The sequence below is a fragment of the Macaca thibetana genome, chromosome 11 (genome assembly GCF_024542745.1).
Source record: "Macaca thibetana thibetana isolate TM-01 chromosome 11, ASM2454274v1, whole genome shotgun sequence".
Lineage (NCBI taxonomy): Eukaryota > Metazoa > Chordata > Mammalia > Primates > Cercopithecidae > Macaca > Macaca thibetana.
Genome location: NC_065588.1, coordinates 20,197,887 through 20,222,913, shown reverse-complemented (window position 1 = coordinate 20,222,913; position 25,027 = coordinate 20,197,887). Strand labels below are relative to the sequence as shown.

Genomic DNA, 25,027 nt, shown 5'->3' with positions numbered 1-25,027 from the left:
TTTAACTGCTATTTTATTATCTTTCATTTCCACTCATTTATTTAGTAGAGATTCCTTGAGAGCCTACTATGTACCTAGCATAGTACTACCACTACAAAAATAATGTGTGATGTGCTTGAATGAGGACGGTGTGGCTACTGCCCTTAAACTGCTTATAGACTTGGGGAAAATACATTTATACAATTAATTATAGTACAACATTGTAACCATTATAAATATAATAAAAATATGTATATTTAAAGCTAAAATGATAGTATTTCTGTTTCCATTTTATAAAAGTTTTTATTTTTATTTTTTAAAAAGACAAAACCCTTAGAACAAACCAAAGCAGCAAAAAGAATGGTCAGGTTTGGCATATATTTTGAAGGAAGAGCTGAGAGTACTTGCTAATAAGTCAGATGCTGGATATGAAAAAGGGAGAATAGGGAAGGTAACTCTAAAGTTTGGGGTATGAAGAATTGGAAAAATTAAGGTGCCATTTAGTGAAATCATATATCAGTTACCACATTTGCTGAATAACAAATTACCCCGGAAGTTAGTGGCTTAAAAATGAGTTACTCATTCACAATTTTGTGGGTTGATAATTCCACTTAGGTTCAGGGAGACATCTCCTCTGTTGCTCTCACTTAGACTCACTTATTGGCTATAGTCAGTTGACAGCTTGGACAGGACTGGATGGTATAAGATGGCCTTACTGACATATCTGGTGGTTGGCAGAGTCTTGGCTGGAGCACCTTGGTCCTCCCCATGTGGTCTTCCCAGCAGGGTAGCTTAGGCTTATTCACAGGGCAGCAACTTTCTAAGACAGCAAGAGTGGAAGCTGCAGGACCTCCTGGGGACTATCTTCAGAAGTTGCACAAGGCCATGTCTGCCACATTTTATTAATCAAAACAGGTCACAAGACCAGTCTAGATTTAAGGAGTAAGAAAATCGACTCCATTTTATTGTGTTTAATTTTTTTTTTTTTTTTAAGATGGAGTCTCGCACTGTCGCCCGGGCTGGAGTGCAGTGGCGCGATCTTGGCTCACTGCAACTTCCACCTCCCAGGTTCAAGCGATTCTTCTGCCTCAGCCTCCCAAGTAGCTAGGATTACAGGCACCCGCCATCATGCCCAGCTAATTTTTTGTATTTTTAGTAGAGACGGGATTTCACTGTGCTCGCCAGGCTGGTCTCAAACTCCTGACCTCGTGATCCACCCGCCTCAGCCTCCCAAAGTGCTGGGATTACAGGCATGAGCCACCGCGCCCGGCCAATGGACTCCATCTCTTGATGTAAGGAGCTGCAAATAAATTGTGACCATTTTTATTCTTCCATACATGGGAACGACAGATAGTGTAGTCTACCCGTTCTAAGAGTTTCGTTTGTAGAGAGAAAAAAAATTGCGCTTTGCTGGAAAATGGTGCATTGATTAGAGCACAATCTTCTGGTTTCTCTAATTCTGATTCCATGGGGGCTATTTCACAACTTCGTCTCTTATATATAAATGATGGCAATGCAAAAAATTGTTCTTGTCTGTGGATATGGTAACACATTCTGTCCCTTAGAGGATCTATTGACTTTCTTCTCTCACTGCAGAAGATGCCATTTTTGCCTCTATTTGCACATTTATTAAATGTCTATTAAAAGAAGACCTACAAATGCCCAATAGGTATATGAAAAAAAAATGCTCAACATTACTAATCATCAGGGAAATGCAAACTAAAGCCACAATGAGATATCACCTCACCCTAAATGGCTATTATCAAAAAAACTAAAGATAACAAGTGTTGGCGAGGATGTAGGTCAAAGAAAACACTTGTACACTATTGGTTGGAATATAAACGAGTACAGCCATTATGAAAAAATATAAACGAGTACAGCCATTACATCAAAGAAAACACTTGTACACTATTGGTTGGAATATAAACGAGTACAGCCATTAAAAAAAAAAAGCCATAAAGCCATTATGGAGATGCCTCAAAAATTAAAAATTAGAATTATTATGTATTATATCTTCTGAATTTCTCTGTTCATTTTTTAATCCTTATGACTTAGCCCAAAACTACTTCATAGTAACTACTTAATGTTTCTTGAGTGAATATAGCAAAAATAATCCCAGTCTACAAGAAAGAGCATAGTAATATCCACCAAGTCTAACATATATATACACTTACTATTCACCTAGTTCCACTGATAACCTTTATTAACAGATTCTTAAAATGCTTTTAAACTACCCATGTAAATAATTTTAAAAGCACGCTCTGCTGAATTACCCTATTCTACCCCTCTTAGCAATCAAAGGTAAAAAGAATTTTGTAGCAATGTTGACCTGTCTGCAACATGACACCTCTGACTGATAGAAAACAGACAAACTAATGAGAGGAAGCTAAATACGGTTATTGTTTACTGGGCTCTGATAACTTATTGTTGGCCAGCAAGTGAACTCTATCTAAGAGATAGGGAATAAAGAAAACATTGTGCTTGGTCTTAGATAAATAAAATATGGGGAAATATGATTTAAAACAAAAAACAAATTTAACTGACTCATAGTTAAATCTCATGAGTCCTTACAGAGGAGCTTAGGATATCTCTTTAGACTTTAAATACATATAAAACAGCCCTGGGATAAGCACTATTTGACAGTTGAATGACAATCTCACCGTGGAGAAGATAGCTGCATGTTCATTAGCATAAACAACACATTCCAGGCTTCTAAACTATGTAACTTCCCACAAGGAGCATCTGACCCAGATGACCCTAACACTGAGCGAGCCAGTAGGCATCTGAGAATGAAATCAAAACTTACACAGATGCCAAAAAGGTAAAACGACAAAGCTCAGACATGTCTCCTTCAATTTAGTTCAATTCAACAAATATTATTTGAATACCTTACATTGAAAAAACACTGCAACAGAAAGTAGGTACAGAGAACTAGAGAATGGATACTCTACAGTCTCCCTATTTTTGATATAATTATTTACTCATCCTTAGACTAAAATTTGAATAAGATAAAAGACTTTCTTATTATTACTTAAGTATACATTATGGGGAAAGAAGCAATATGTGAATTTACTAAACATTTAATTTAAGCATTACAACTACTTCCAAGTGCCTTCTAGTGAATATGACCTAACCTATGACTACCGACACGACCTTCCATAGCATGCTCAGGATCACCTTTTAATCCTAGATGGTAAAATGTGAATCTGTCTGTTCCTAGCCCTCTCCATTTCCAGCAATGCTGCTGGTGCACTATTATATTTTTAAGGTTATGTTGCTGATTTGTGTGTCTTGCATTCCCCTGAATCCATTTTCTTCCGGACTTGTTAGCGCCTCTTCTGTGGTGCACCCCGCGCCGCCCCGCCCCGCCTCGCCTCGCCTTTCTACGCAGTCTTGTTGGAGTTGCCCATAGTTATGAAGCATGGTAGGCTGGCACCGTGAGTTGTGCTACACTATGGATTTTCTCCTGCTTTTCCCTACCTACTCCTCCAGAGTGCTTTTACACCACCCATCTTACTCTTGTTTTGCTTGGTTCTCTGCTCCTCTACTTCAGGAAATTCCATGGTTTAGCCTGAAAAAGACTGACTTCATGGGAGGGTGCCTCTCCCCAGTAAATAGACCATCCTCTGATTTAGTTCTCCTTCCACTCCAAACGAACATACACCCTGTAAAATACCTCCTTTATGGCCAGAACTAGAAGCAGAATTTAAACGAAGAGTTTGGGAGTTTTTACATTTTCCTACAAAGCCCTTGTGGTGACTCACATTGTAAGGCTGATGTATGAGACTGTCAGACTGATTTTAATTTTGATCTCTTATGTCTTTTTCCCCACCCTGTCATGTCACACTAATGACTGTTAAATGCTCCAAAAGACTGGCAAATGGGAAAACAAAGACAAGAGCCAGAGGATTGTAAGTTTCCAAATGAACAAATATTACACATATTTGAGAAAAATTACATTGGGTTAGTTTATAAATGTTTGAGCATTATGAAAATCTCCAGCGGTCAGACGCAAGGAGGAGGAGAGATAATCTTTGACCATAAGAATGAGATACTCTGACCATGATATCACTTGCTACTTATTTCAGTTTTTAATGATTAATGCCTTCCTCCCTAGGTTAATTTTACTTAGGAATGACCACAGATGTAGCAATTTGTGAATAAAACTGAAGTTTTAAACATTATATAATACCAAGTTTAAAATCTAAACAGGTAAAACATTGTCAAACTCCTTTTTAAAGAAGTCAGAAAACAATTCTATTATATTCATGCTCATTTTGAAAGCTGTCTTTGCCAACAAAAGAATACATTTTTTGATTTATATATATTTGGCATGAAAAAAATCTAACTACTATAGAAGCTTTGTAATAACTGATAACATAGCTAACTGCCAATTACTAAGAGCTTACCTGTCTCCACTGCATCCCGTGAAGCGGTGCAGATGGGTTCTAATAACTGGATGGCCTGGGTCAGGTGTCAACAGTCATCTGCGTTCCTCGTATTACGCATTGTCCTCCCTAGTATCATAAAATAGCCACCGTTCACTGATGCTGGCTGTGTGCTGGGTGCTTTTAAAAATCTATCTCACTTAATTCTCATAACAACTTTATCAAGTGGGAAATATGATCACCTTTCCAAGGAAAATGGAGACTTGAAACAAGATTAAGAAATTTGCTCAAATTACCTAATGAGTGGTAGAGCCAGAATCTGAAACGAGGCATGTCTGCTTGCAAATTTGAGAATCCTATAGTGCTTCCAGATGGACTATGAGAGCAAAACTCCTTAAATGGTTCAAATGTAACAGCTCACAGGAAATTGTTTTAAGTATGCAAGGTGAAAAATTGTGACTTTTATCAAGAATGTAAAATTATGTGTAAGCTTATCTTGATCATTGGTGAAGCATGAATAATACGCTTCTCTTAATCTGAAGTTATGATAATAAAGCATTTCAGAGTGTACAAAGAACTTTTCCATGTGAGCCTAACTTAAGACAACAGATCAAGCAATTGTTATTCACATTTTACAGAAAAGGAAGTTGAATCTTTGATTGGCAGAGTGGTATAGCCAATGCCACACAATTAGGACCCAGTGGAATAAATAAATCCTGGGCCTGGGTCCTTTCAGTTCCATTTATGTGCTCTTTGCACTACATGTTAAGCAGGCCATGTTTATGAGCAATGAGAGGAAGCTCCATGGACTTTGTTCCATGTTTGCTTAAAAAGAAAAAGCACTATAAATCAACTTGAAATATCCACTGAGAGCCTTGTTCATTCATTAAGTCTAGCACAATCAATGATACTAACAAGCATTGTAATAAAATCATTCCATTCCATGCTATGTGACACAGTGTGACTGTAAAAAGTATGAAACAAGAAAGAGGACGAGGAATTCGTAAGTCATTAAAAGACCAAAAACCATTTCTAACCAAAGGGTTTAATCAAGGTTTGAACCTCATGCCTAAGCATTCTCAGAAGTCCCCTTTTATATGCCAAGCTGTTGGTTACTATCTTCCAGAATAATGTAGATACATCCCCCCAAATTTTTTCTATTACATGTCATGAATCAAATTTGCTAAAAGTATGCGTATTGTCAAGGTTTTAAAAATTCCAATTCTTAGTTTAGTTTTTTTTTTTTTTTTGAGACAGAGTTTCATTCTTGTCACCCAGGCTGGAGTGCAGTGTCGCGATCTTGGCTTACTGCAACCTCCACCTCCCAGGTTCAAGTGATTCTCCTGCCTCAATCTCCTGAGTAGCTGGGATTACAAGCGCCCACCACCACATCCGGCTAATTTTTGTATTTTTAGTAAAGACAGGATTTCACCATGTTGGCCAGGCTTGTCTTGAACTCCTGACTTCAGGTGATCCACACGTCTCAGCCTCCCAAAGCGCTGGGATTACAGGCTTGAGCCACCATGCCCAGCCCCAATTCATTTTTTAAATTAGTAAAGTAAGTTGCGTAATTTAGGGCATGATTTACGTACTGCAAAATTTAATAGAAACTGGGGAAATAATTGAAATTCACACATGAAGGGAATTTAACTAGTTTTACAAAAATGATTCCCACCCAAAATTAGTGGGTTTGTTTTATTTTGTGTTGTCTGAATATTGATTTAAAACTCCCTAGTTAATTCTAGTCATTCATAAGCCAATACAAGTGTAAGGCCAAGGAGATCATGTTTACATATTCAGTCATACTTTTCATTCTGGACTATTGGTTAAAACCAAGAAGTACAAGAAACACACAGAAGAGAAAGCATAAGTTAATTAAAGGTATTAAAAAAATAAAGTTCTTCGAGAAGAAAGTAATAAATTAATTTGTCCTTGATACATAGGAAGCACTCTTGGGGTAGATGGGTATGAGAGAAAATTTCTGATTGTTGAAATAAAAGAGAAAAAATATTTTGGAAAAAGGATATTTGATGAGCATGCTTGAGTGACATCCTATCTGCTATATGATATAAACACTTTCAGTGACCCACAAAATTTTCATTAAAACTAAAAATATCACAACAGGCTTAAAGTGATCCAATCTTTTGTGGATGCTTCTGGAAGTTAACCCGAAGCCAAAGTAAAATCAGCCTCAAAAGCAAAGAAACAGCATCCATGTAAATCATGTTAAAAACATCTTAGTCTCATGGTAAAATTCTGGGAGTCAGTGCTCTCCAATGTGAGAATCACTTCTCTATGTAGCAGCTTCATGCAGAAACAAAAACACAAAATCAAGAATAACAAAATGTTCTAGTTGTAGCCCCAGGTGAGATTTGGTGAATTAGTCAACCTGTGTCTTTGAGTACTCTTCATAGGTATCACCCAGGCCCTGTAGCCTCACCAATATTTTTCTAGAATGTTCTAGAAGTTGTACAGGCACCCTGATACAATCTACACCAAGGTCAGTTGGAGACCAACAATGAAAGTTGTTCATTGATAGCATTTGTTTTGCTGCATTTGGGGAAGTAAAGAGGGTGGCAGAGCCCTTACCAGAACAAAGAGGGAAAGATAGAAGAAAATTTATTTCAGACTGTTAATTGAATGCTCAAATGGGTGTAATTGGGTTGACGAGGTCTAGAGTTTCTTAAATGACTCATCTATATTTCTACTGCCATTTAAGAAAACATTTAAATTATTCATCTCAACTTTATATTTAAAAATTGTTCTATTAAAGAAGGAACCAAGAAAATGATTTAAAAAACAAAAAACAATTCTTCAACTGGTCAAAAAAAAAAAAAAAAAAAAAAAATTGTGAGCTACTGCGTACCAGGAATCTACCTCTGGTATTTTCACTTCATTGAAAGTTTTATTTTCTTTTTTTCCATACTGGTGTCTTTTTTTTACATGTGTAAGTTCTGGCGCTTTCACTTTAGTATTGATTTGTGTCAAAACAATTACAATTTTCATAATATACATTTTTATGAAGATAAAAAAATAATGCTATTAGTCAAAGGTCTACCATTTGATTTCATTTGATCATTGATTTCAAGGATAAAAGAATCCTGACTGAGAGTGACCATTTTCCACATTGTGAGGAGAAATTGTGCCAGTCACCAATGAGCACCACACAGCCGCCATACCTGTGATTTACACCTAAAGTAGAGCCTTCTACTTTGTTTATGATAACATAAGACAGATGTGGTAAAATTGTTTAAAGTTGTTAACTAATAAAGGAAACCTTTTCTACCCTCCCTATGAAATTATTTTAGACTCTCCATTTATCCACAAGTAAATCTGAAGTATTGCATTATAACTTTATTACAATCAAATAAAGTGAGTTACATTTAACTCCCTATAAGAACTAAGTTCATATCACTTCCAAAGTCTTTCAGAGATCAAAATATTTTGCTTATCCCAGATTTTACCTATTAGGATTCTGTAAGAAATTATTAAAAATATGGATGTATAAATTACAATGTAATAGTTAACATGCCATCTCCCTCTACTGGATAGAATTAAAAATTATGAATTACTCCAATATATTCACCTAAAGTTGTGTTTACATTGTGGTTTCATGGAGACATAAATCAATTAACCTCATACCTTATCCTCATTTCTAATTCTACCATGAAAGAAAATGTCATGAATTGTCTTCTTTCACTGATTTTGCTGTATAAATGCTCTCTCCTTGCCCATGTTGAGTGTGGAATATGAGGTAACAATAAATATTTGTAATTCACATACCATAATATATGACTATAATTATTCAGTCCATGATTAAGGTAAAATTTCTTTAAAAACACATAATTTTGGAGATCTACAGCTATTCTAAACAAGGAATAGGTATCATTGTTACTTCAAAGTTAGGATTTCCAAATTCTTTCTTTGGTCATATCTTTGGGTGAGGAATATTTAGGTCCAGGTGTTCAAATATAGCCCTTCATATCTTAAGACAGAGAGTTACTCTTTGGTTAACATAAGAAAGCCTTCTGCATTTCATAATTCACAAAATACACTGAAATAGCGTATATTATTTTATATGGGATAATGTAGAACAAAGGTCTGGATTCAAACACTACATGGAACTTAGCAAATGTGTTACATTGGCAATTTATGTAGTGTCTGTTAGGTTCAATCTCCTTCTCTCTAAAATAGGGCTAATCATCACATTTACTGCTTAGGGTTATTTTTAGTATTAAATAATATAATGTATAAAAAGTGTTTTTCAAAGAACCTTGTACAAAGGAAATGCTTTTTTTAATTATACTTTAAGTTCTAGGGTACATGTGTACAACGTGCAGGTTTGTTTTATACATGTGCCATGTTGGTGTGCTGCACCCATTAACTTGTCATTTACATTAGGTATATCTCCTGATGCTATCCCTCCCCTCTCCCCCCACCCCACAACAGGCCTCGGTGTGTGATGTTCCCTATCCTGTCTCCAAGTGTTCTTATGTTCAATTCCCACCTATGAGGGAAAACATGCGGTGTTTGGTTTTCTGTCCTTGCTATAGTTTGCTCAGAATTATGGTTTCCAGCTTCATCCATGTCCCTGCAAAGGACATGAACTCATTCTTTTTTATGGCTGCATAGTATTCCATGGTATATATGTGCCACATTTTCTTAATCTAGTCTATCATTGATGGACATTGTACCAAGGAAATGCTTAATAAATGTTAGCTATTTTTAAATTATACTAAACACGAATTTAATGAAGCTACTGACAAATTTAAAGTATGTAAATGAGTCTTAGGAAACTGTGTGTTTGAGTTCATGATTTTGAGTCAGTTCTCTTTCTATATTTTTAACTAAAACACAGAGATAATAATGCATTTGCTCTTTAATCTTCTCCTTGATAGCCAAAACTGACATTAAAACCTAAAAATGTAAAGCAGCAGAAAAGACTGAATAGATCTGAAGAGGACTTTTTAGATTCTATTTCATACAATCCCCCTGATTTTCACCTATGAAAGAACCAGCACCCTGAGAGGTAAAATGGTCTCTAATGGCAACAGAACTAGAGTCTAGAGTCTAGCCATTCATGTAACAGGTCATGGAGCAAAAGCCAAGGCCCCCAAATCCTAATTCAGTATACCTCAAAACCTCAAACTTTCTCCTGACAACAGATGCTTTTCCTGTCATGGTCACTTGTTCCATATATACAAGAAATACAAATCTACAATGCATGATGCAAATTATGATGTGACCAAAATGTGTAAATGAAACTAGTGTATGTAGTCCCTAGAAACAGACACATAAATTTCAATTGTTTAAATTATATAGAGGAGGTTACATTATTTCTCTTCAAATTATATTTATGTTATCTAATTTTTTTCTTAAAGTCAACCCTATAATGTAGGAAGGACATATTTTATTAACTGCATTTTGAAGAAGAGGAAACTAAGACCCAGAGTGTTATGATTTCATAGCTAGTGATGGGAGAAACAAACATCAGGTGGTTGGACTTTTCTTTTCCATTGTTTCTTGCATTGTTTCTTGGTGGTGTTTTAAGCTATGACACTGATATCCTCTATCATTCATAAATGTTAAATGTATAAAAATAGAATCATCCAAATGAACATATCTTTTGACGTATATAAAATCAAATATGTATCCTGGAACATAAGTTACCATGAGTTTCATCTCAGAAAAATGTCATGGTCATTGTTAGTTTTAAATTAATTTAAAATATAAATTGACAGAATCTTTACTTCCTACAATAAACCCTTTGAAATAAATTTAAGATTACAATCAACTAGGAATAGAAAGATTTAAAATGTGTCATTAAAGTACCTAATATTAATCAGTTATCTTTTAAGGCTCAAAAAAAAAAAAGCCATTCATATTTGAATAAAACTTAAAGAAGGTATCTTACAGGTAAATCATAGACTCTGAGTTGAATTTTAAAAACGACCTTCATTCTAAAGTGTCCCTTTAAAGATATCCCGAAATGTTGCTAAGTAGAGTAAAACAAATTCTATGGACTGTACTTTAACACTATGATAGGTTCTATTGATGTAAAAGCATTATCACTACCCACCCTGCTCAGATAATACCTTTCCCAAGGCAGTAGGGCAATAAAGATCTGGTAAGTCATGTTGCCAGGATCATAAATTTTTTTCTGAGAAAAGCAGTTTACCCCTTTACCACATGTACTACCAGGATTAGGAGCAAGCAAGGGAGTCCTAGGAGGAAGGGACTTTTGGGGTGTGGTGTTCACAGCCATTGCTTTGAGCCCTTGGCAGTGGCAAAGTGACTCTGTCCACCCCTCCCAGGGAGCTGACCAGAACTGTACCTGGAATGTGTTAAAAGGTAGATGATATGATCATGACAGGGAATGGGGGGAGTGGCTAAGGTAATGAGATCAGTCAGATTAGTGAGACTCCAGTTTAAGGTTCGAGGAGGCAACTGGCATGGTAAAAAGAGCATGGTATTTTTTAATTGGACAGATCTGAGTTTGAATTCCTATTTCTCAATTTATTCACCACCAGCATGACTATAAGTAAGTTAACGTCTCCATTAAGGCTGTGAACCTTTGTATGCCTCAATTTCCTCATCTGTAAAATGAGATAATGACTATTAGGGCGCTGTGGAGTAAATAAGCTAGTAAAGCCCTTAGAATAGTGCCTGGCAACATGGTAAATTCTATTTAAGTGTTAGTTATTTTTGTGTATTATTGTCTCTCTAAACTTCAACGTTCTCATCTGGGGAAATGAGGATAACAGAACATGGCTTTAGAGTTCTTTTGAGGATTATGTGAAAATTGAGTACTTTATAAATGGTGGATGTTGTTGCTGTTGTTATCTGTTACTTTTGTTGTTTTTCTCCATGCATGTTAGTTATTTGTGTTGGGCTGTAGTACCATACACTATTTTGCTAACTAAAAAAAAAAAAAAAGAAGAAAAAAAATGAACTGGATCTTTCACTAGTTATAGGATGACAGCCTATGAGAGAAGTCTGGAATTTAACCTCAGGGTTGCCTAATTAATAGAAGATACTATCCCCAGACAAAGTAAGTAAATAATTGATACTGAGTTAGGTTGAAAAGGTCCTTCCTCCGGTGATAAGATGAGAGTATAAAATTCAATGTCAGAAATACACTTGGATGATTCAGTTTTAAGATCTCCAAGCTTAAAATGTATCCCACAGAACAATTCTTCCTTATATGCTCTTTGTCACATTGCTGCTAAGGTTCATTCATGACAAATAGTTTGCCAGAGTCAAGGCGAACCCTTCCTTGTAGTCTCAGTTAAAACTTGAACACATTCTTCAAGTTGAACGAGGAGCAGTGACAAGCAATACAGTCTACAAATTTGCGGATCATGTTTCTACATGAGGCTGCACTAACATTACCAGTGCTGCCAGCAACGAAGTATCCTGGGGCAAAACTGAGCCTGCACTGCAAGACCAAAACTAGGGGGAGGCTCTCAGCTTGGCTGTAGAAAACTCAATCAGCAAGATAAATAATATTGTAGTGCAATGTTCTTTAAAAAAAATGAAACAAATGCACAAAAATCCATGATGAGCACAGTATCAAAATTTTAAATAAAGTTAGTGAATTAGTTTTCTATGCCTGCGCTAACAAATTACCTTAAATTTATCTGTTTAAAACAACATACATTTATAATTTTACTGTTCTGCATATCGGACATCTGACATGAATCTTACTACACTAACAACAAGACATCGGAGACCTGCATTCCTTCTGGAGGCTTGAGGGGAGGTTCTGTCTTCTCACTCTTTTCCAGCATCTAGAGGCTGCCTGCATTTCTTTTCTCCTGACCCCCTTTCTCCATCTTCAAAACCAGTAATGGTGGGTTGAGTCTTTCGCACATGGAATTACTCTGACTTCTTGCCTCCCTCTCCCTTTTAGGGATCCTTGTGATTACGTTGGACCCACACAGATAATCCAATATAATCTTCCCATGTAAAGGTCCTTTGTCCCACCTGCAGAGTTCATTTTACCATGTAGGGTAAGATGCTCACAGGCTCCAGGGACGGGATCTTGGACATCCTTGGAGGCCATCATTTCACCCACTGCAGACAGGGTGTGACCCTGCATGTGCATGATTCTGCCTCACTCCCCTCACCCTAATCCTGGCCCCGCTGCAATGTGATTTGACAAATTGAGGTCTATTAGTCCTGAGTTTTCCAGGTTGGAAGTACTCTATCAAGATACCATTACAAAATCTAGAGGTATCCACAGGCAAATCTGTTCTAAAGGTGGCCCAGAAGTATACAAGCAATCAGAAAATAGCAAAACAAGCGTAATAAATAATTTGTTCACATTGCAAAGGCACAAGCATTTTGGTATTTGGAAAACGTTGCAAAGCTAAAACATCTCTAAAGCATTAGTGACATATTCTATTATTCTAAAATGCTTGTTACTTTTATTTTTTACTATTGACTTACTTTAAGCACTGCTAATGTTTCACTGGAAAGTTAGAATTTTTTTTTGCTCTTCATATGAGGGAGACTTACCATCAACTTTCAGCTGGGTTAAAGTGCTATACCTTTCTTCAGAAAGGCCCTGGGTGCTGTAGAATTGCTTTCTGCTCATATCAGTGAGGTTAGGTGTTACAGTTCCTGGAAGCTGAGCAAATAGGTGCCTTCTCTAGACCTTCTGTTGGATTCTTCCATCTTGATCTTCCCACGTTTGTAAGCTCCTGAGTGCAAGCACCATCTTTTATTTTATTTTATTTTATTTAGACAGAGTCTGGCTCTCTCACCCAGGCTGGAGTCCAGTGGCATGATCTCTGTTCACTGCAGCCTCCACTTCCCAGGTTCAAGCGCTTCTCATGCCTCAGTCTCCCAAGTAGCTGGAATTGCAGGCACCTGCCCACCACCACCACCAGCTAATTTTTCTATTTTTAGTAGAGATGGGGTTTTGCCATGTTGGCCAGGCTGGTCTCAAACCCCTGACCTCAGATGATCTCAGCCTCCCAAGTGCTGAAATTACAGGCGTGAGCCACCATGCCAGCCAGGTACCATCTTATTTATTATTTGACACAAAGTGGATATTCAGACATTTTTTGCAAATAGTATAGAATTGAATTTTCAAGATAACCCAGGGAGGCAAGTACTGTCTTCTTTCACTGTGCCATAGAAGTGGAGTGCCTTGCCCAAAGTCACCTGAGGTACGAGCCCAACTCCATCATGACCTAAGGTTCCAGACCTTTCCACCTACCCCTAACCTAACCCACTTCTTCTCTTACAAATGCACTTCCAGAACAACACTATTGAGGGCATCACTGAAGCACATGGACATCCAAATACAAGCTTAAATCAGGGGATATCTCCACAGCTTCCAAACCAGTAGTATTTAAAGAGAATGAGAAATACACTGTTCAGGGCTCAACATATTGAGAGAAACCCCTTCTTCATGGAAAAAGTCTGCTAACAAAAAAAATCATTAAAATTATATCAGAAAATTGAGCAGCAGCCCCGTTCCTGAAGATGTGTTAACTACCCTATTTCCGATCAAAGAAAAGGAATTTTACTTGCTCTAACAGCATTCAGGGAGACTGAGAGAAAGACATCTGCTTCATTAATACTATCCTTGCCAGCAGGGCCAATTAAATTAAGAAGGTATCCTTTCCCTGGTAGATTTCATTCCAAACACATTACACAAGTTATACTCAGAAAATGTACTGCAAGGAGATCATTTATATTCATTAATCCTAGGCCTTTCTTTTGTAATCTTTTTCCTTAAAGGAAATTCTCATTTTTGCCCTAAATTAAGGGACATATTTATTTGTACATAAAAGAGCAAATTCCTCCTACTGATGCCTTTAGTTCAGGCAGGCAGGGCCAGCAACAGGATCCACAGGTGCAGCTTCCAGTATCCCCTCAGTGCTAACTGCAGCATCAAGAGAAAAGCCTGTGATCTTCATCTTGAGAACAGCACTCCATGGGCTCTGCCTCCAGAGCACTCACCAGCAGCCTAAAACTGCCAAGCAGAGGTCAGCGAGAGGTCTAGGGCTCTGCACGTTTTCTCCCAAATCACAATTCACTCAAGGCTGCACATTGCTCCAAAGGGTGCGTGTGATTATAGAAAAACAGTCCGCAGACATTTCACCCTATAGCTGACCCTCTTTTCTCCCAAGCCCCAACATTCCTTCTCTAATTGTTGCCTTCCCAGCTCAGACACTGAAAACACACTGGTCAAACACCATCATGGCAAAACGCCATCTCATAAATGCCAGGAAGAGCAAAATAGAACAAAACAAAGAACATTTGTTTCAGGAAACTTCATAGTGAAGATGTTAACAAACTATAACATCCTATTTACCTGTACAGAACTTTCCAAAATAGGTTCTCTTCAATAAATAAACACATTAAGGATCTAGCCTCTCTCATAAATAATTCTTTTCAAACAGTAATCAGGAAACATAAATAATTTTTATTCAGTTGAGCCAGTGTTTTTCCAATTGTGTTAATCATCAAAATCATTTCAAATGCTTCTAAAAATATAGATTCCTGGGCCTCCACTTAAATCTAATGAGTCAGAATCACTCAGGGAAGTGTCAAGAATCTCACTTTTTACCAGGATGATGATGATTGGAGAAATTTAGGCAATAGTGAATTAGGCAACTTTTTTGTATTCTATCATAAATTATAATTATAACAGAATACAAAAATTAGAATATTATATTTGCAATGGATCCTGTACCTCATATAAAAAGGAGAAGATGAGAAGATACACAGCTCACATTCTGGAAGGATTTGAAATTTAGTAGGAAAAATGAGGCAAGAAAATAATTGTACAGTAAGTTAGAATATAAGAAATTTTGTAAGAGCGATTCCACCAAAGTAGTTCTAAAAGTTTGAAAGAAGAAATCATATCAGGTCATAGAGGGAAGTAAGGAAAAGCTTTAAAAAATATTTTTTATTTAAGATGGACTTTACAAACGTGTAATCTTCACCTGTAATCCTAGCACTTTGGGAGGCTGAGGCAGTCGAGTCACATGAGGTCAGGAATTCTAGGCCAGCCTGGCCAACATGGTAAAACCTCGTCTCTACTAAAAATTACAAAAATTAGCTGGGGGTGGTGGCGGGCACCTATAATCCCAGCTACTTGGGAGCCTGACACATGAGAATCACTTGAACCAGGGAAGGAAGGGGAGGTTGCTGTGAGCTAAGATGGTACCACTGCACTCCAACCTGGGTGACACAGCAAGACTCTGTCTCCAAAACAAAACAACACAAAACAAAACAAAAACAAAAACAAAAAAAAAGTTATCTTGATGGGAATCAGAAAAGGCAAAAGTCACAGGGAAATAAAAACCTACAACATGAATGAGGAACAGTGACAGTGTTTGGCTACAGTACAGGGAGTAGCTACACCAGAGGCTGGAAATCTAAACCAGTGCCCAATTGAGAGACCATTGAATGTTTGGCAGTGGAGTGTATACTTAATTTCTCCCTTTTTTTTTTTATTTTTTGAGATGGAGTCTTGCTCTGTCGCCCAGGCTGGAGTGCAGTGGCCGGATCTCAGCTCACTGCAAGCTCCGCCTCCCAGGTTTCCGCCATTCTCCTGCCTCAGCCTCCGGAGTAGCTGGGACTACAGGCGCCCATCACCACGCCCAGCTAGTTTTTTTGTGTATACTTAATTTCTTAAAAAAAGGGATCAGTTAACTAAGACATGGAGTTGGCTGGTGATGATATGCTCAGAAATGCATTTCATAAATGTTAATTATTTGGCAGTATTGTTTACAACTGACTGTAAAAGGGAAGGCAGTCGAGGTGTTTGCAGTGCTCCATACTAGAGCTCATAGTGCTTCATGCTGGAAAGGAAAAGGACCTTACCGATGGAACAGACACTGCAGAGGTAACCTCCAGAGAACTTGGTCCCTGAGTTCATGCGACACATGTGAGGCACTCAGGTGAAGCCAAAGGCAGAAGATGGGTTCATCCATGACAGGAAGAGGGAACTTCTAGATTCATCAGGTATTGTGTTTTAAAATGAGGGAAGAGGCCGGGTGCCATGGCTAACATCTGTAATCCCAACATTTTGGGAGACCAAGGAGTGTAGATCACTTGAGCCCAGGAGTTCGAGACCAGCCTGGGCAACATGGCGAAATCCCATCTCTACAAAAAATACATAAATTAGCTGGGCGTGGTATGTGCCTGTAGTCTCAGCTACTTAGGAAGCTGAGGTGGGAGAATAGCTTGAACCTGGGAAGGGGAGGTTGCAGTGAGTCGAGATTGTGCCATTGCACTCCAGCCTGGGCAACAGAGTGAGATCCTGTCTCCAAAAAAAAAAAAAAAAAATAGGTTGTTTTTTCAAGCCCCGCATTATTTTGTGCAGAAAATATTGGGCAACATGGAGCTTTATAGTCATGTCTTTTGATTGTAGAGCTTTTATTAACTTCTACTTGGCTCAAACTAAGGTAATATATTAATAGGTGTATACCAGGGCATACATTTTGCTCTTGCCTCTGACTTCAATATGCCTCCACACAGCACTGTACCCAGAACCTTCTCAGAAAAGCAGAAGGAGGGCTTAGACAATTAGTAAATGTGGTTCTGAGGTCTAAATCCTGAAAAATATCAAATATCCTCTTAAAATCAAACCTAACCCCTTATTGTATTTGATTTATTTCCTTACTTTGGTACTGCTAATGTGTAATTTCTTCCTGGACAATAGGGCTGTACGCAATTTTTGGTCATCCAGAAAGCTCAAATACCCAACCAACTATTTGGCAATTTGGTGTTATTGACAACAAACTCAGTCTAAATTAGGTCCTATAGAGGAATGTAATATGCTCCACCAAGACGCACCTAAATCCACAGAAGTCAAACAAATAGATTTTTGCCATCTTTCTGTGAATAGTTAACATGCTCAAACAGAAACAAAATGACCTTTTCCAGGCATGTCTGCAGCACAGAAAAATGACTGATCTTTTCGCATGACATGTTTATGTAAATATTAATCAACAGTTTTTGATAAGGAAAAATACAGCACATACTTTAACACACACATATGTTTTTCAAAAATATTTTAAATGCAAGCAGCTTTGTGGAAACTTTCAAGAATTATTACAAATGTTAGCAATTACAATCTCAAAGGAAAAGTGACTTTCTATAGATGAAATAAATGCAGAGGTTTGTTGTTTTTTGTTTGTGTGTTTTATTACTTGCGATTGTGCAATATGGATGTCAAGATATGTTTATGCTAAGAGTTGGGAAAATAAGCACAATGCTGGTGATACAAGATCTACAAGAAATCAAGAAAGAGCTAAATAAGCCAGGCGTGGTGGTTCATGCCTGTAATCCCAGCACTTTGGGAGGCTGAGGCAAGCAGATCATGAGGTCAGGAGTGCAAGACCAGCCTGACCAACACAGTGAAACCCCGTCTCTACTAAAAATATAAAAATTAGCCGGGCGTGGTGGCATGTGTCTGTAATCCCAGCTACTCAGGAGGCTGAAGCAGGAGAATCGCTTCAACCCAGGAGGCGGAGGTTGCAGTTAGCTGAGATTGTACCACTGTACTCAAGCCTGGGCAACAGAGTGAGACTCTGTCTCAAAAAAAAAAAAAAAAAAAACCTAAACAAACAACAACAACAACAACAACAAAAATCAGGAGAAAAAAAACTATGCATTATTTTTTCTCTTCTTTTCTATTCCCTTTCAATGTGAGTTTATTGAAGCACTGCTTTCATGAGTACTTAATGCTTGGACAGTTCTATACTGAAGAGTTGGGAAGGAATAGAGAATAACAATAATTACCGTTTGTTAAGCATCTATTTTGTGCTAGAACATCTGTTAGATTCTTCACATGTATTTTCTTGCAAAGTATGCAATTCTTATTATCCACAGGGAGATTAAAGAAATTATTCAAAGTTAAAGAACCAGTAATAATAGTATCTACTTCATTGGGCTACTGTGAAGACTAAAATAGATTAAAAATGAAAAGTACTTAAAACAGCATCTGTCACAAAGTAAGTGTAGGTCATTGTTATGATGTCATGAGGAGACCAATAGGTACTGCATTTTCTTTAAAAAATAACTTAATATAGTAAAATGTGTTCCATTTCAATATATATTTCACATCTCTAGTGTTGTTAATTTATTGAAGCACCGTTTCTTTTTTCCTTTTTTTTTTTTTTTTTTTTTTTTTTTTTGAGACAGGATCTCACTCTATCGCCCAGGCTGGAGTGCAGTCGCAGGATCTCGGCTTACTGCAACCTCCACCTCCTGGGCTTAAGTGAGCCTCCTGCCTCAGCCTCCTTAGTAGCTGGAACTATAGGTGTGCACCACTAGGCCCCACTAAATTTTTTTGTATTTTTTGTAGAGATGGGGTTTTTCCCTGTTGCCCAGGCTGCTCTTGAACTCCTGAACTCAAGCAGTCCGCCCACCTTGGCCTCTCAAAGTGCTGGGATTACAGTCATGAGCCACCACGCTAGGTCACTTTTTCTTTTTCCTTTTTTTTTTTTCTTTTTGACACAGAGTCTCTCTCTGTTGCCCAGGCTGGAGTGCAGTGGCGCGATCTCGGCTCACTGCAAGCTTTGCTTCCCAGGTTCATGCCGGTCTCCTGCCTCAGCCTCCCGAGTAGCTGGGACCACAGGCACCCGCCACCATACCCAGCTAATTTTTTGTATTTTTAGTAGAGACAGGGTTTCACCGTGTTAGCCAGGATGGTCTCAATCTCCTGACCTCGTGATCCGCCCGCCTCAGCCTCCCAAAGTGCTGGGATTACAGGCGTGAGCGATCACGCCTGGCCCACTTTTTCTTATATTGTCATTCCTCAGTAATTTAATCTTGATAATCACCACTATAATCTAAAATTCAGTTAAAGATTTTTAAAGAAAAGTATGGGTAAGGAAAGCTTTCTTGTGCTTTATTAATAGAGTAAATAAATCATGTAATACTATTTACAAATTCAACCTGCTTTATTTGCATAGGTGTGCAATATGTGCCAATCACACAGATGAATCTGTGACACTTCTATCTTTGTACGTTTCAATGTGTCACAGGCCAAGGTAAGAATTCACCGTCTCCTCTTGTATATAGAGAGAACAGATTTCAAAAACAGCCAGATTTTCTCATTAAATTTTTTTGTTTCAGAAAATATAGTCTTTAAAAAATAGCTGCCTGTGTTAACATGTAATTTATGTTATTTTTAAATAAATCTAAATATATATTCAAAAATTTTTAAAGTGTTAATTTCTAATGTTTAATATCTAATATCAGTAGCTATAACCCCCAGAAGCAAGTGCTCTTTGGGAAAGCTCAATAATTTTTCAAACTGTACAGAAAAGGCAAAAAGTTTGAAATCTGCTGCTGTAGGCAATACTTTGTACTTCTTGTGGATAAATTGAGGCTTGCCTTTACCCAGCAAGACTGGCACCACAGCTAATTGGGCTGGGATATGAGCAAATATTTGTGCATACTTTGTGTGTCCTATGCATGCTTGCATATGCACAAGTCCGAAGCAAATGTGAGAATAAATCAAAGTAAGCAGATGCACAGTGCTTCATATATTTTATTTTACATCCTCCTCTGAGTTAGTCTTGTGAGGTAAGTGCTATTATTATCTGCATTTGGCAGATGAAAAGAGTAAGATGTAAAGAGAAAAGTATGAAAAATGGAATAGAAGTAACAGACAGTCTATCTAGAAGAGGAATCTGTCTGTCTGGGATGTAAAATGAAGAAAAGGTGGAAGGTTGAAATAGAGTGAGTCTCAGAGTAAACAAACCATCAGACAATCACAATAACGCCCCTTGTTGGCTCTTGAGAAATCACTTATTGCCATCTGTACCTAGCGATATTAGTACTTGATCTACCTCTCTCCATTTTTCTAAGGATCAAAACAAATGCAACAAATATAAGCTGTAAAGACCCAAAGTAACAAAAGGGTCATGTTGTGTATATCAGAAAGCATTGTAACTATGCACTTTTCATTGTCTTTAAGATTACTCAAAGTCTAAAACCTTCTACTTAATTGTTGGATAATTTCCTAACATCAAATGCATGATTTTTGAGCATTTTCATTTGTTTCTTCTAACTTGAATTCTTAGTCCAGTGTCTTAGTCTGTTTGGGCTGCTATAACAAAATAACTTATCCTGGGTAACTTGCAGACAACAGAGATTTATTGCTCACAGTTCTGGAGACTGGGAGGTCCAAGGTGCCAACATATTCAGTGCCTGTGAGAGCTTTCTACTAGGTTGGTGGAAAAGTAATTGCGGGTTTTGCCATTGAAAGTAATGGCAATAACCACAACAACTTTCGCAACAACTTAATACTTTATAAATGACAATTTCTATGTGTCTGCAAGTGGTATAAGGGGCCAACAGGCTCCCTTTCATCTTTTTTTATAAAGGCATAAATCCCCTTCATAATGGAGTAGCCTACATCATCTCCTAAAGGCCCAAATTGTTAATACTATCATATTGGGTATTAAGTGTCAACATCTGAATTTTGGGGGACACCAACATAGCATTTAATTAGTTTAAAATTATGTGTGTCAAGCTAATTGTTGACAATGCATTTGAATAACATTGCTAATTACTGGCACTTTCATGAATTGTAAAAAGGTCAAATTTCTGTCTCAATATTTGGGAAACAGCAAAGAAGATTTTTACACATATACTAAAACCATATGGTTTTGTAAAAAAACCTCAATCATAGAACTTTTCAGAAAGTCACTGAATAAGGTAAAACATTCTTATGGGGTATCACGAAAAGATAGCCAAAAAATGCTTTCCAAATTTCCCTTGTAATTTGTTGACTTGAGGATTATATTATGACACAGAATTGGCCATAGTTTACTTTTCTTCTTAAGAGAGTGTATGTGTGTATTTATCAAGCCAAGCACCAGCAATCTGTTTGCAAATGGAATGTCACCAAGCTACTCTCAAGCTTTGACCAAGAGCATTCATTTTACCATGTTTGACAGCAACCACAGCAGGAGTGTCTATGTTTACCAGTCTTGGCAATGAGCTGGCACCACAGTCAGCCTGAGACCTGCTCAAGACAACTTACACAACTCTCAAGGTTCATGTTAGTTTGGTTTAGCTTAGAAAGTCAAGAAAATTGGCATGTCTTGCATTTCTACCACTAGCTGAATAATTAAAGGCAAATATCTCCAATCTATGTACCTCTGTAAAATATGATAAATAATAAAGCTTAATATCAAAATCAATCTTTATTTTTGGAAAAACAGAAGCATTTTGAAATTTTGAAGGTGATCACTACAAAAATGTTATTCATTAAAACTATTATCTAACTTCTCTCTCATTCCCAAGACTGGATATTTTTGAGAAAAGAGGCCCACTGAAAAACTGGCCTTGTTCTCTCTTAGACATTCGATAGCATCAAGAAGACAAGATATGAAACAACTGGAAAACAATGTAAAGCAACTCATATAAAGGATTAAATTTATGATACAGGCCAAGGAGCTTGGAGGAGGAAAATCAATTCAGACTAGTGTGATGTGAATTACAGATTTAAAAACAAGAAAGAAAAAGGAAAGCTCTGAAACGGGGTAAAGTTCCACTACAGTAATATAAAATATTTTACCTAGTTACGTCTTTCCAGACTTCATATGCTACCACTCAAGTATGGGAAAGGAGAGAGTTTTGTCTTTACTCCATGCTGTCTTCTGAAGTCAAGTTTATGCTCAGGGACAGAGAGAGAAGTATCGTCCAACCCACTGATACTTGAACATTGAATATAACACATGTCACAACAAAACTTTACTCCTAAGAAAATATCTCACAGTCCATGTGATCCATAGGCATCCAGTGTCACTGGAAACTGGTGAATCTGAATACAGGACACTTTCTTAGGTAAAGAATTGTCTTCCCCTGCAACTAGTCTTTGCTATTTCCATCCTCTGAAGGTTTTCACAAACACAGGCTCCTTTTGTAAAACCTGAAACTTTGAAATCATTGTTATTATTGTCTCATCTGAATTTATGCAGAAGAGATTCTTCCCTAAATGAAAACACAGAAACAACACCTTGAACTAAACTAACACAAACAATGGCATGCAGAGATAAATATTTTAAAGGAAATTTTTAAAGTGAACATTAAAACAAAAGAAAAATAAGGAAACCAAATAAGGAAAGCAAAAATAATAACTGACTTGGAAGACTTTATTAATTCTGAATATGATTCCTTAAAACCCGATATCAAAAAAATTACATAAAAACAAACAAAAAAATCAAAATAATACCTAAAAATATACATAAACAACTACCTAATGAAAAATTAATAAACATTTGACTTTCTTGAAATTGGAGAAGTGAATTGTGAAATTTCTATCCAATCATTGCTACTTCACTTCAGAATCCCTGCAAGAAAATATTTATGCAGTTCTTGAGCCTCGTGATATGTAGCACCATGAATTTCTGCAGACATTAGTGACATAGGCTTTGGGTGGCTTTCTCCATGTTTTGTATGACCATTGTAGGTTTTATATATTATATCTAACATCTTTAAACATGTACTGTAGAACACATTAATGAATCGGCCTTGTATTACATGCTATTTACACAAGATGTTTTCCCTATAGAACAACAGTTTTTTTATGCTAAATATATCATAACAACTATATAGAAATTAGCATATTTATGAAGAGTATTCATGTCGATTTACTCTGATCTTACCATACAGTAGTGTCAGGTTTTTAATGGAAGCAGAGATCCTTAATATAACAATGTGCACTGCTAATTAGTTGATTCATTCATGCATCCAAGCAACATTTATCAAGGGCTTATCTTATGCCAGGTACTGCATTAATCATGTGAAAAAGACATGGGTAAATAAAACATGACCCGTTTTGAAACTCACAGTATCATGGGGATGACAGACAGACAACTTCAAGGGAGTGAAAGAAAGCAATGGATCCATGGCCAAAGCACTGTATGACAGCAAGAGTAGCACTAGCCACCTGGGCCCCAACATGGAGGGCAATGACAATGCAGAGTCATGCAAAAAAAAAGGAAAATAGTATTCATTTCACAAAAGACTCATGCAGGACAAACAACATAAGCAAATGAAGTAGCACATGAAAATACATGGAGTTATGAAAGAGTATTTGGGATTTTCAGTACTACGTGTGGTTCAGAAGGCCTAGTACATACAGCATGTGCCAGCAGGAAACAAAGGGAAGCAGAGTCGGAGCATGTGTGTTACAGGAACCCAGACTGCTTCCCAAAGAAACTGGGAGTGACTCAGATCTGTGATTTAAAAAGAGAACTTGTGGAAGCATGAAGAATGATTTGGTTGGACTAAGAGATCATTGTAATCTGGAATTATATGTGCCATTTTTCTAATGGAAAAAGAAGCAAGAACGTTCTGAAGCTGACTTTAGTTAACTGTGGCAGATGCTGCTAGTTGCCTATGCAATACGTATTTGCCCTTTCATCACTACCTACAGAATTACAATTTTTCTTGGGGTAGAAATGTGCCAAATTAAGAATGTTCATCTCCCACAGATTTATTTGAAGCCAAAGCCATGTGACCATAGTTCTGCCCAATACACGTGAAGGGAAGTCTACTGGGAAGAGTTTCTGTAAGATTTGTTGTTTTCTTGATGAAAAGGATAGATACAGAGTTAACGTGCTCCTTTCTGCTCAATCTTACCATCTTCTTTCTGCCTAAAGTATGAACATGATACCTAGAGATGAACCAACCACATTGCCAACTTCAGGACAAAGTTGATATGTGAAAAATAAATCCCATGTAGTAAGTAACTATAGTCAGACTTCTATTACGAATGGCCAAAAGAAATACTAACTGACTCAGCAACAAAGGAAATTTTGTAGGTAAGGATAAGGTAAAATCTAAATTAAAAAACAAAACAAAACAAAAAACAAAAAAAACCCCACCTCCAACTAAACAGTGAACAAGCAGAGAAACAAATCTGATTTCAGAGACTGAAAAGGAAGAACTCCCTAAGCTTTTTATATCTTCAAAAGGCTCAACTTTTTTCCTTATCAATCTCATCACATATTGACTTTTTAAAAGTTTAAAACCATAACCTAATCATTCTGTTTTCCTATTCTCCTCGTGACCTTTTTTTTTTTTTTTTTCATTTCCTTGGATCTATGCAGAATTAAGAGTATGTCAGGACTGGGATTTATGGATGAGCTCCACTGCAACTGGAAAAGAATAGCAAGTAAATATCCAGGTGTTTAGAGGGTTCCCATGACATCCAAAGAAGTATTTTCTTCTTCAACTCCCTCCCAAGTGAATACCTATCAAAGCAAGTATCATTAAAATATTTTACTGTGACAAATTAGTTTTGATAAAAGGGTGATTTAGATCCACATGAGAGTTTGTTTTCAATGAAAGCAAGAACTGATTAAATGTCAGCATCATATTAGTTTTAAAGAAAAACTTCCCACCAATACTCAAATTTTACTTTAAAGGGTGCCAGACCTACCAAGTGAGACTTGGGAACTCAAAGACAGTAGATAGGTCACATCTGCTCTTCCAGTCAACATGTGCAGCTCCCATTGGTATTTCTGGGATCCTTGCCATAAAGGGAGGTTAACATGTGGTTCTCAGTCATTCAGTTTCTCTGCACATAACAGGAACTGTTCTGATTATATGTGGGCTAATGCTGACACATTGTGTTGTTCCAACTAAGTAATTCCAAACATTCACAT

The 25,027-nt window shown here is 37.1% G+C and overlaps 1 long non-coding RNA gene across 1 annotated transcript in view; it reads right to left on the bottom strand.

Annotated features, from left to right (window-relative positions):
• LOC126930514 (uncharacterized) overlaps positions 1–25,027 on the bottom strand; it is a 74,612-nt gene that overhangs the window by 8,239 nt on the left and 41,346 nt on the right. Inside the window, exon 3 of the long non-coding RNA XR_007717611.1 lies at positions 4,389–4,496. This is a non-coding gene — a long non-coding RNA (uncharacterized LOC126930514). The remainder of the gene's footprint in view (positions 1–4,388; positions 4,497–25,027) is intronic.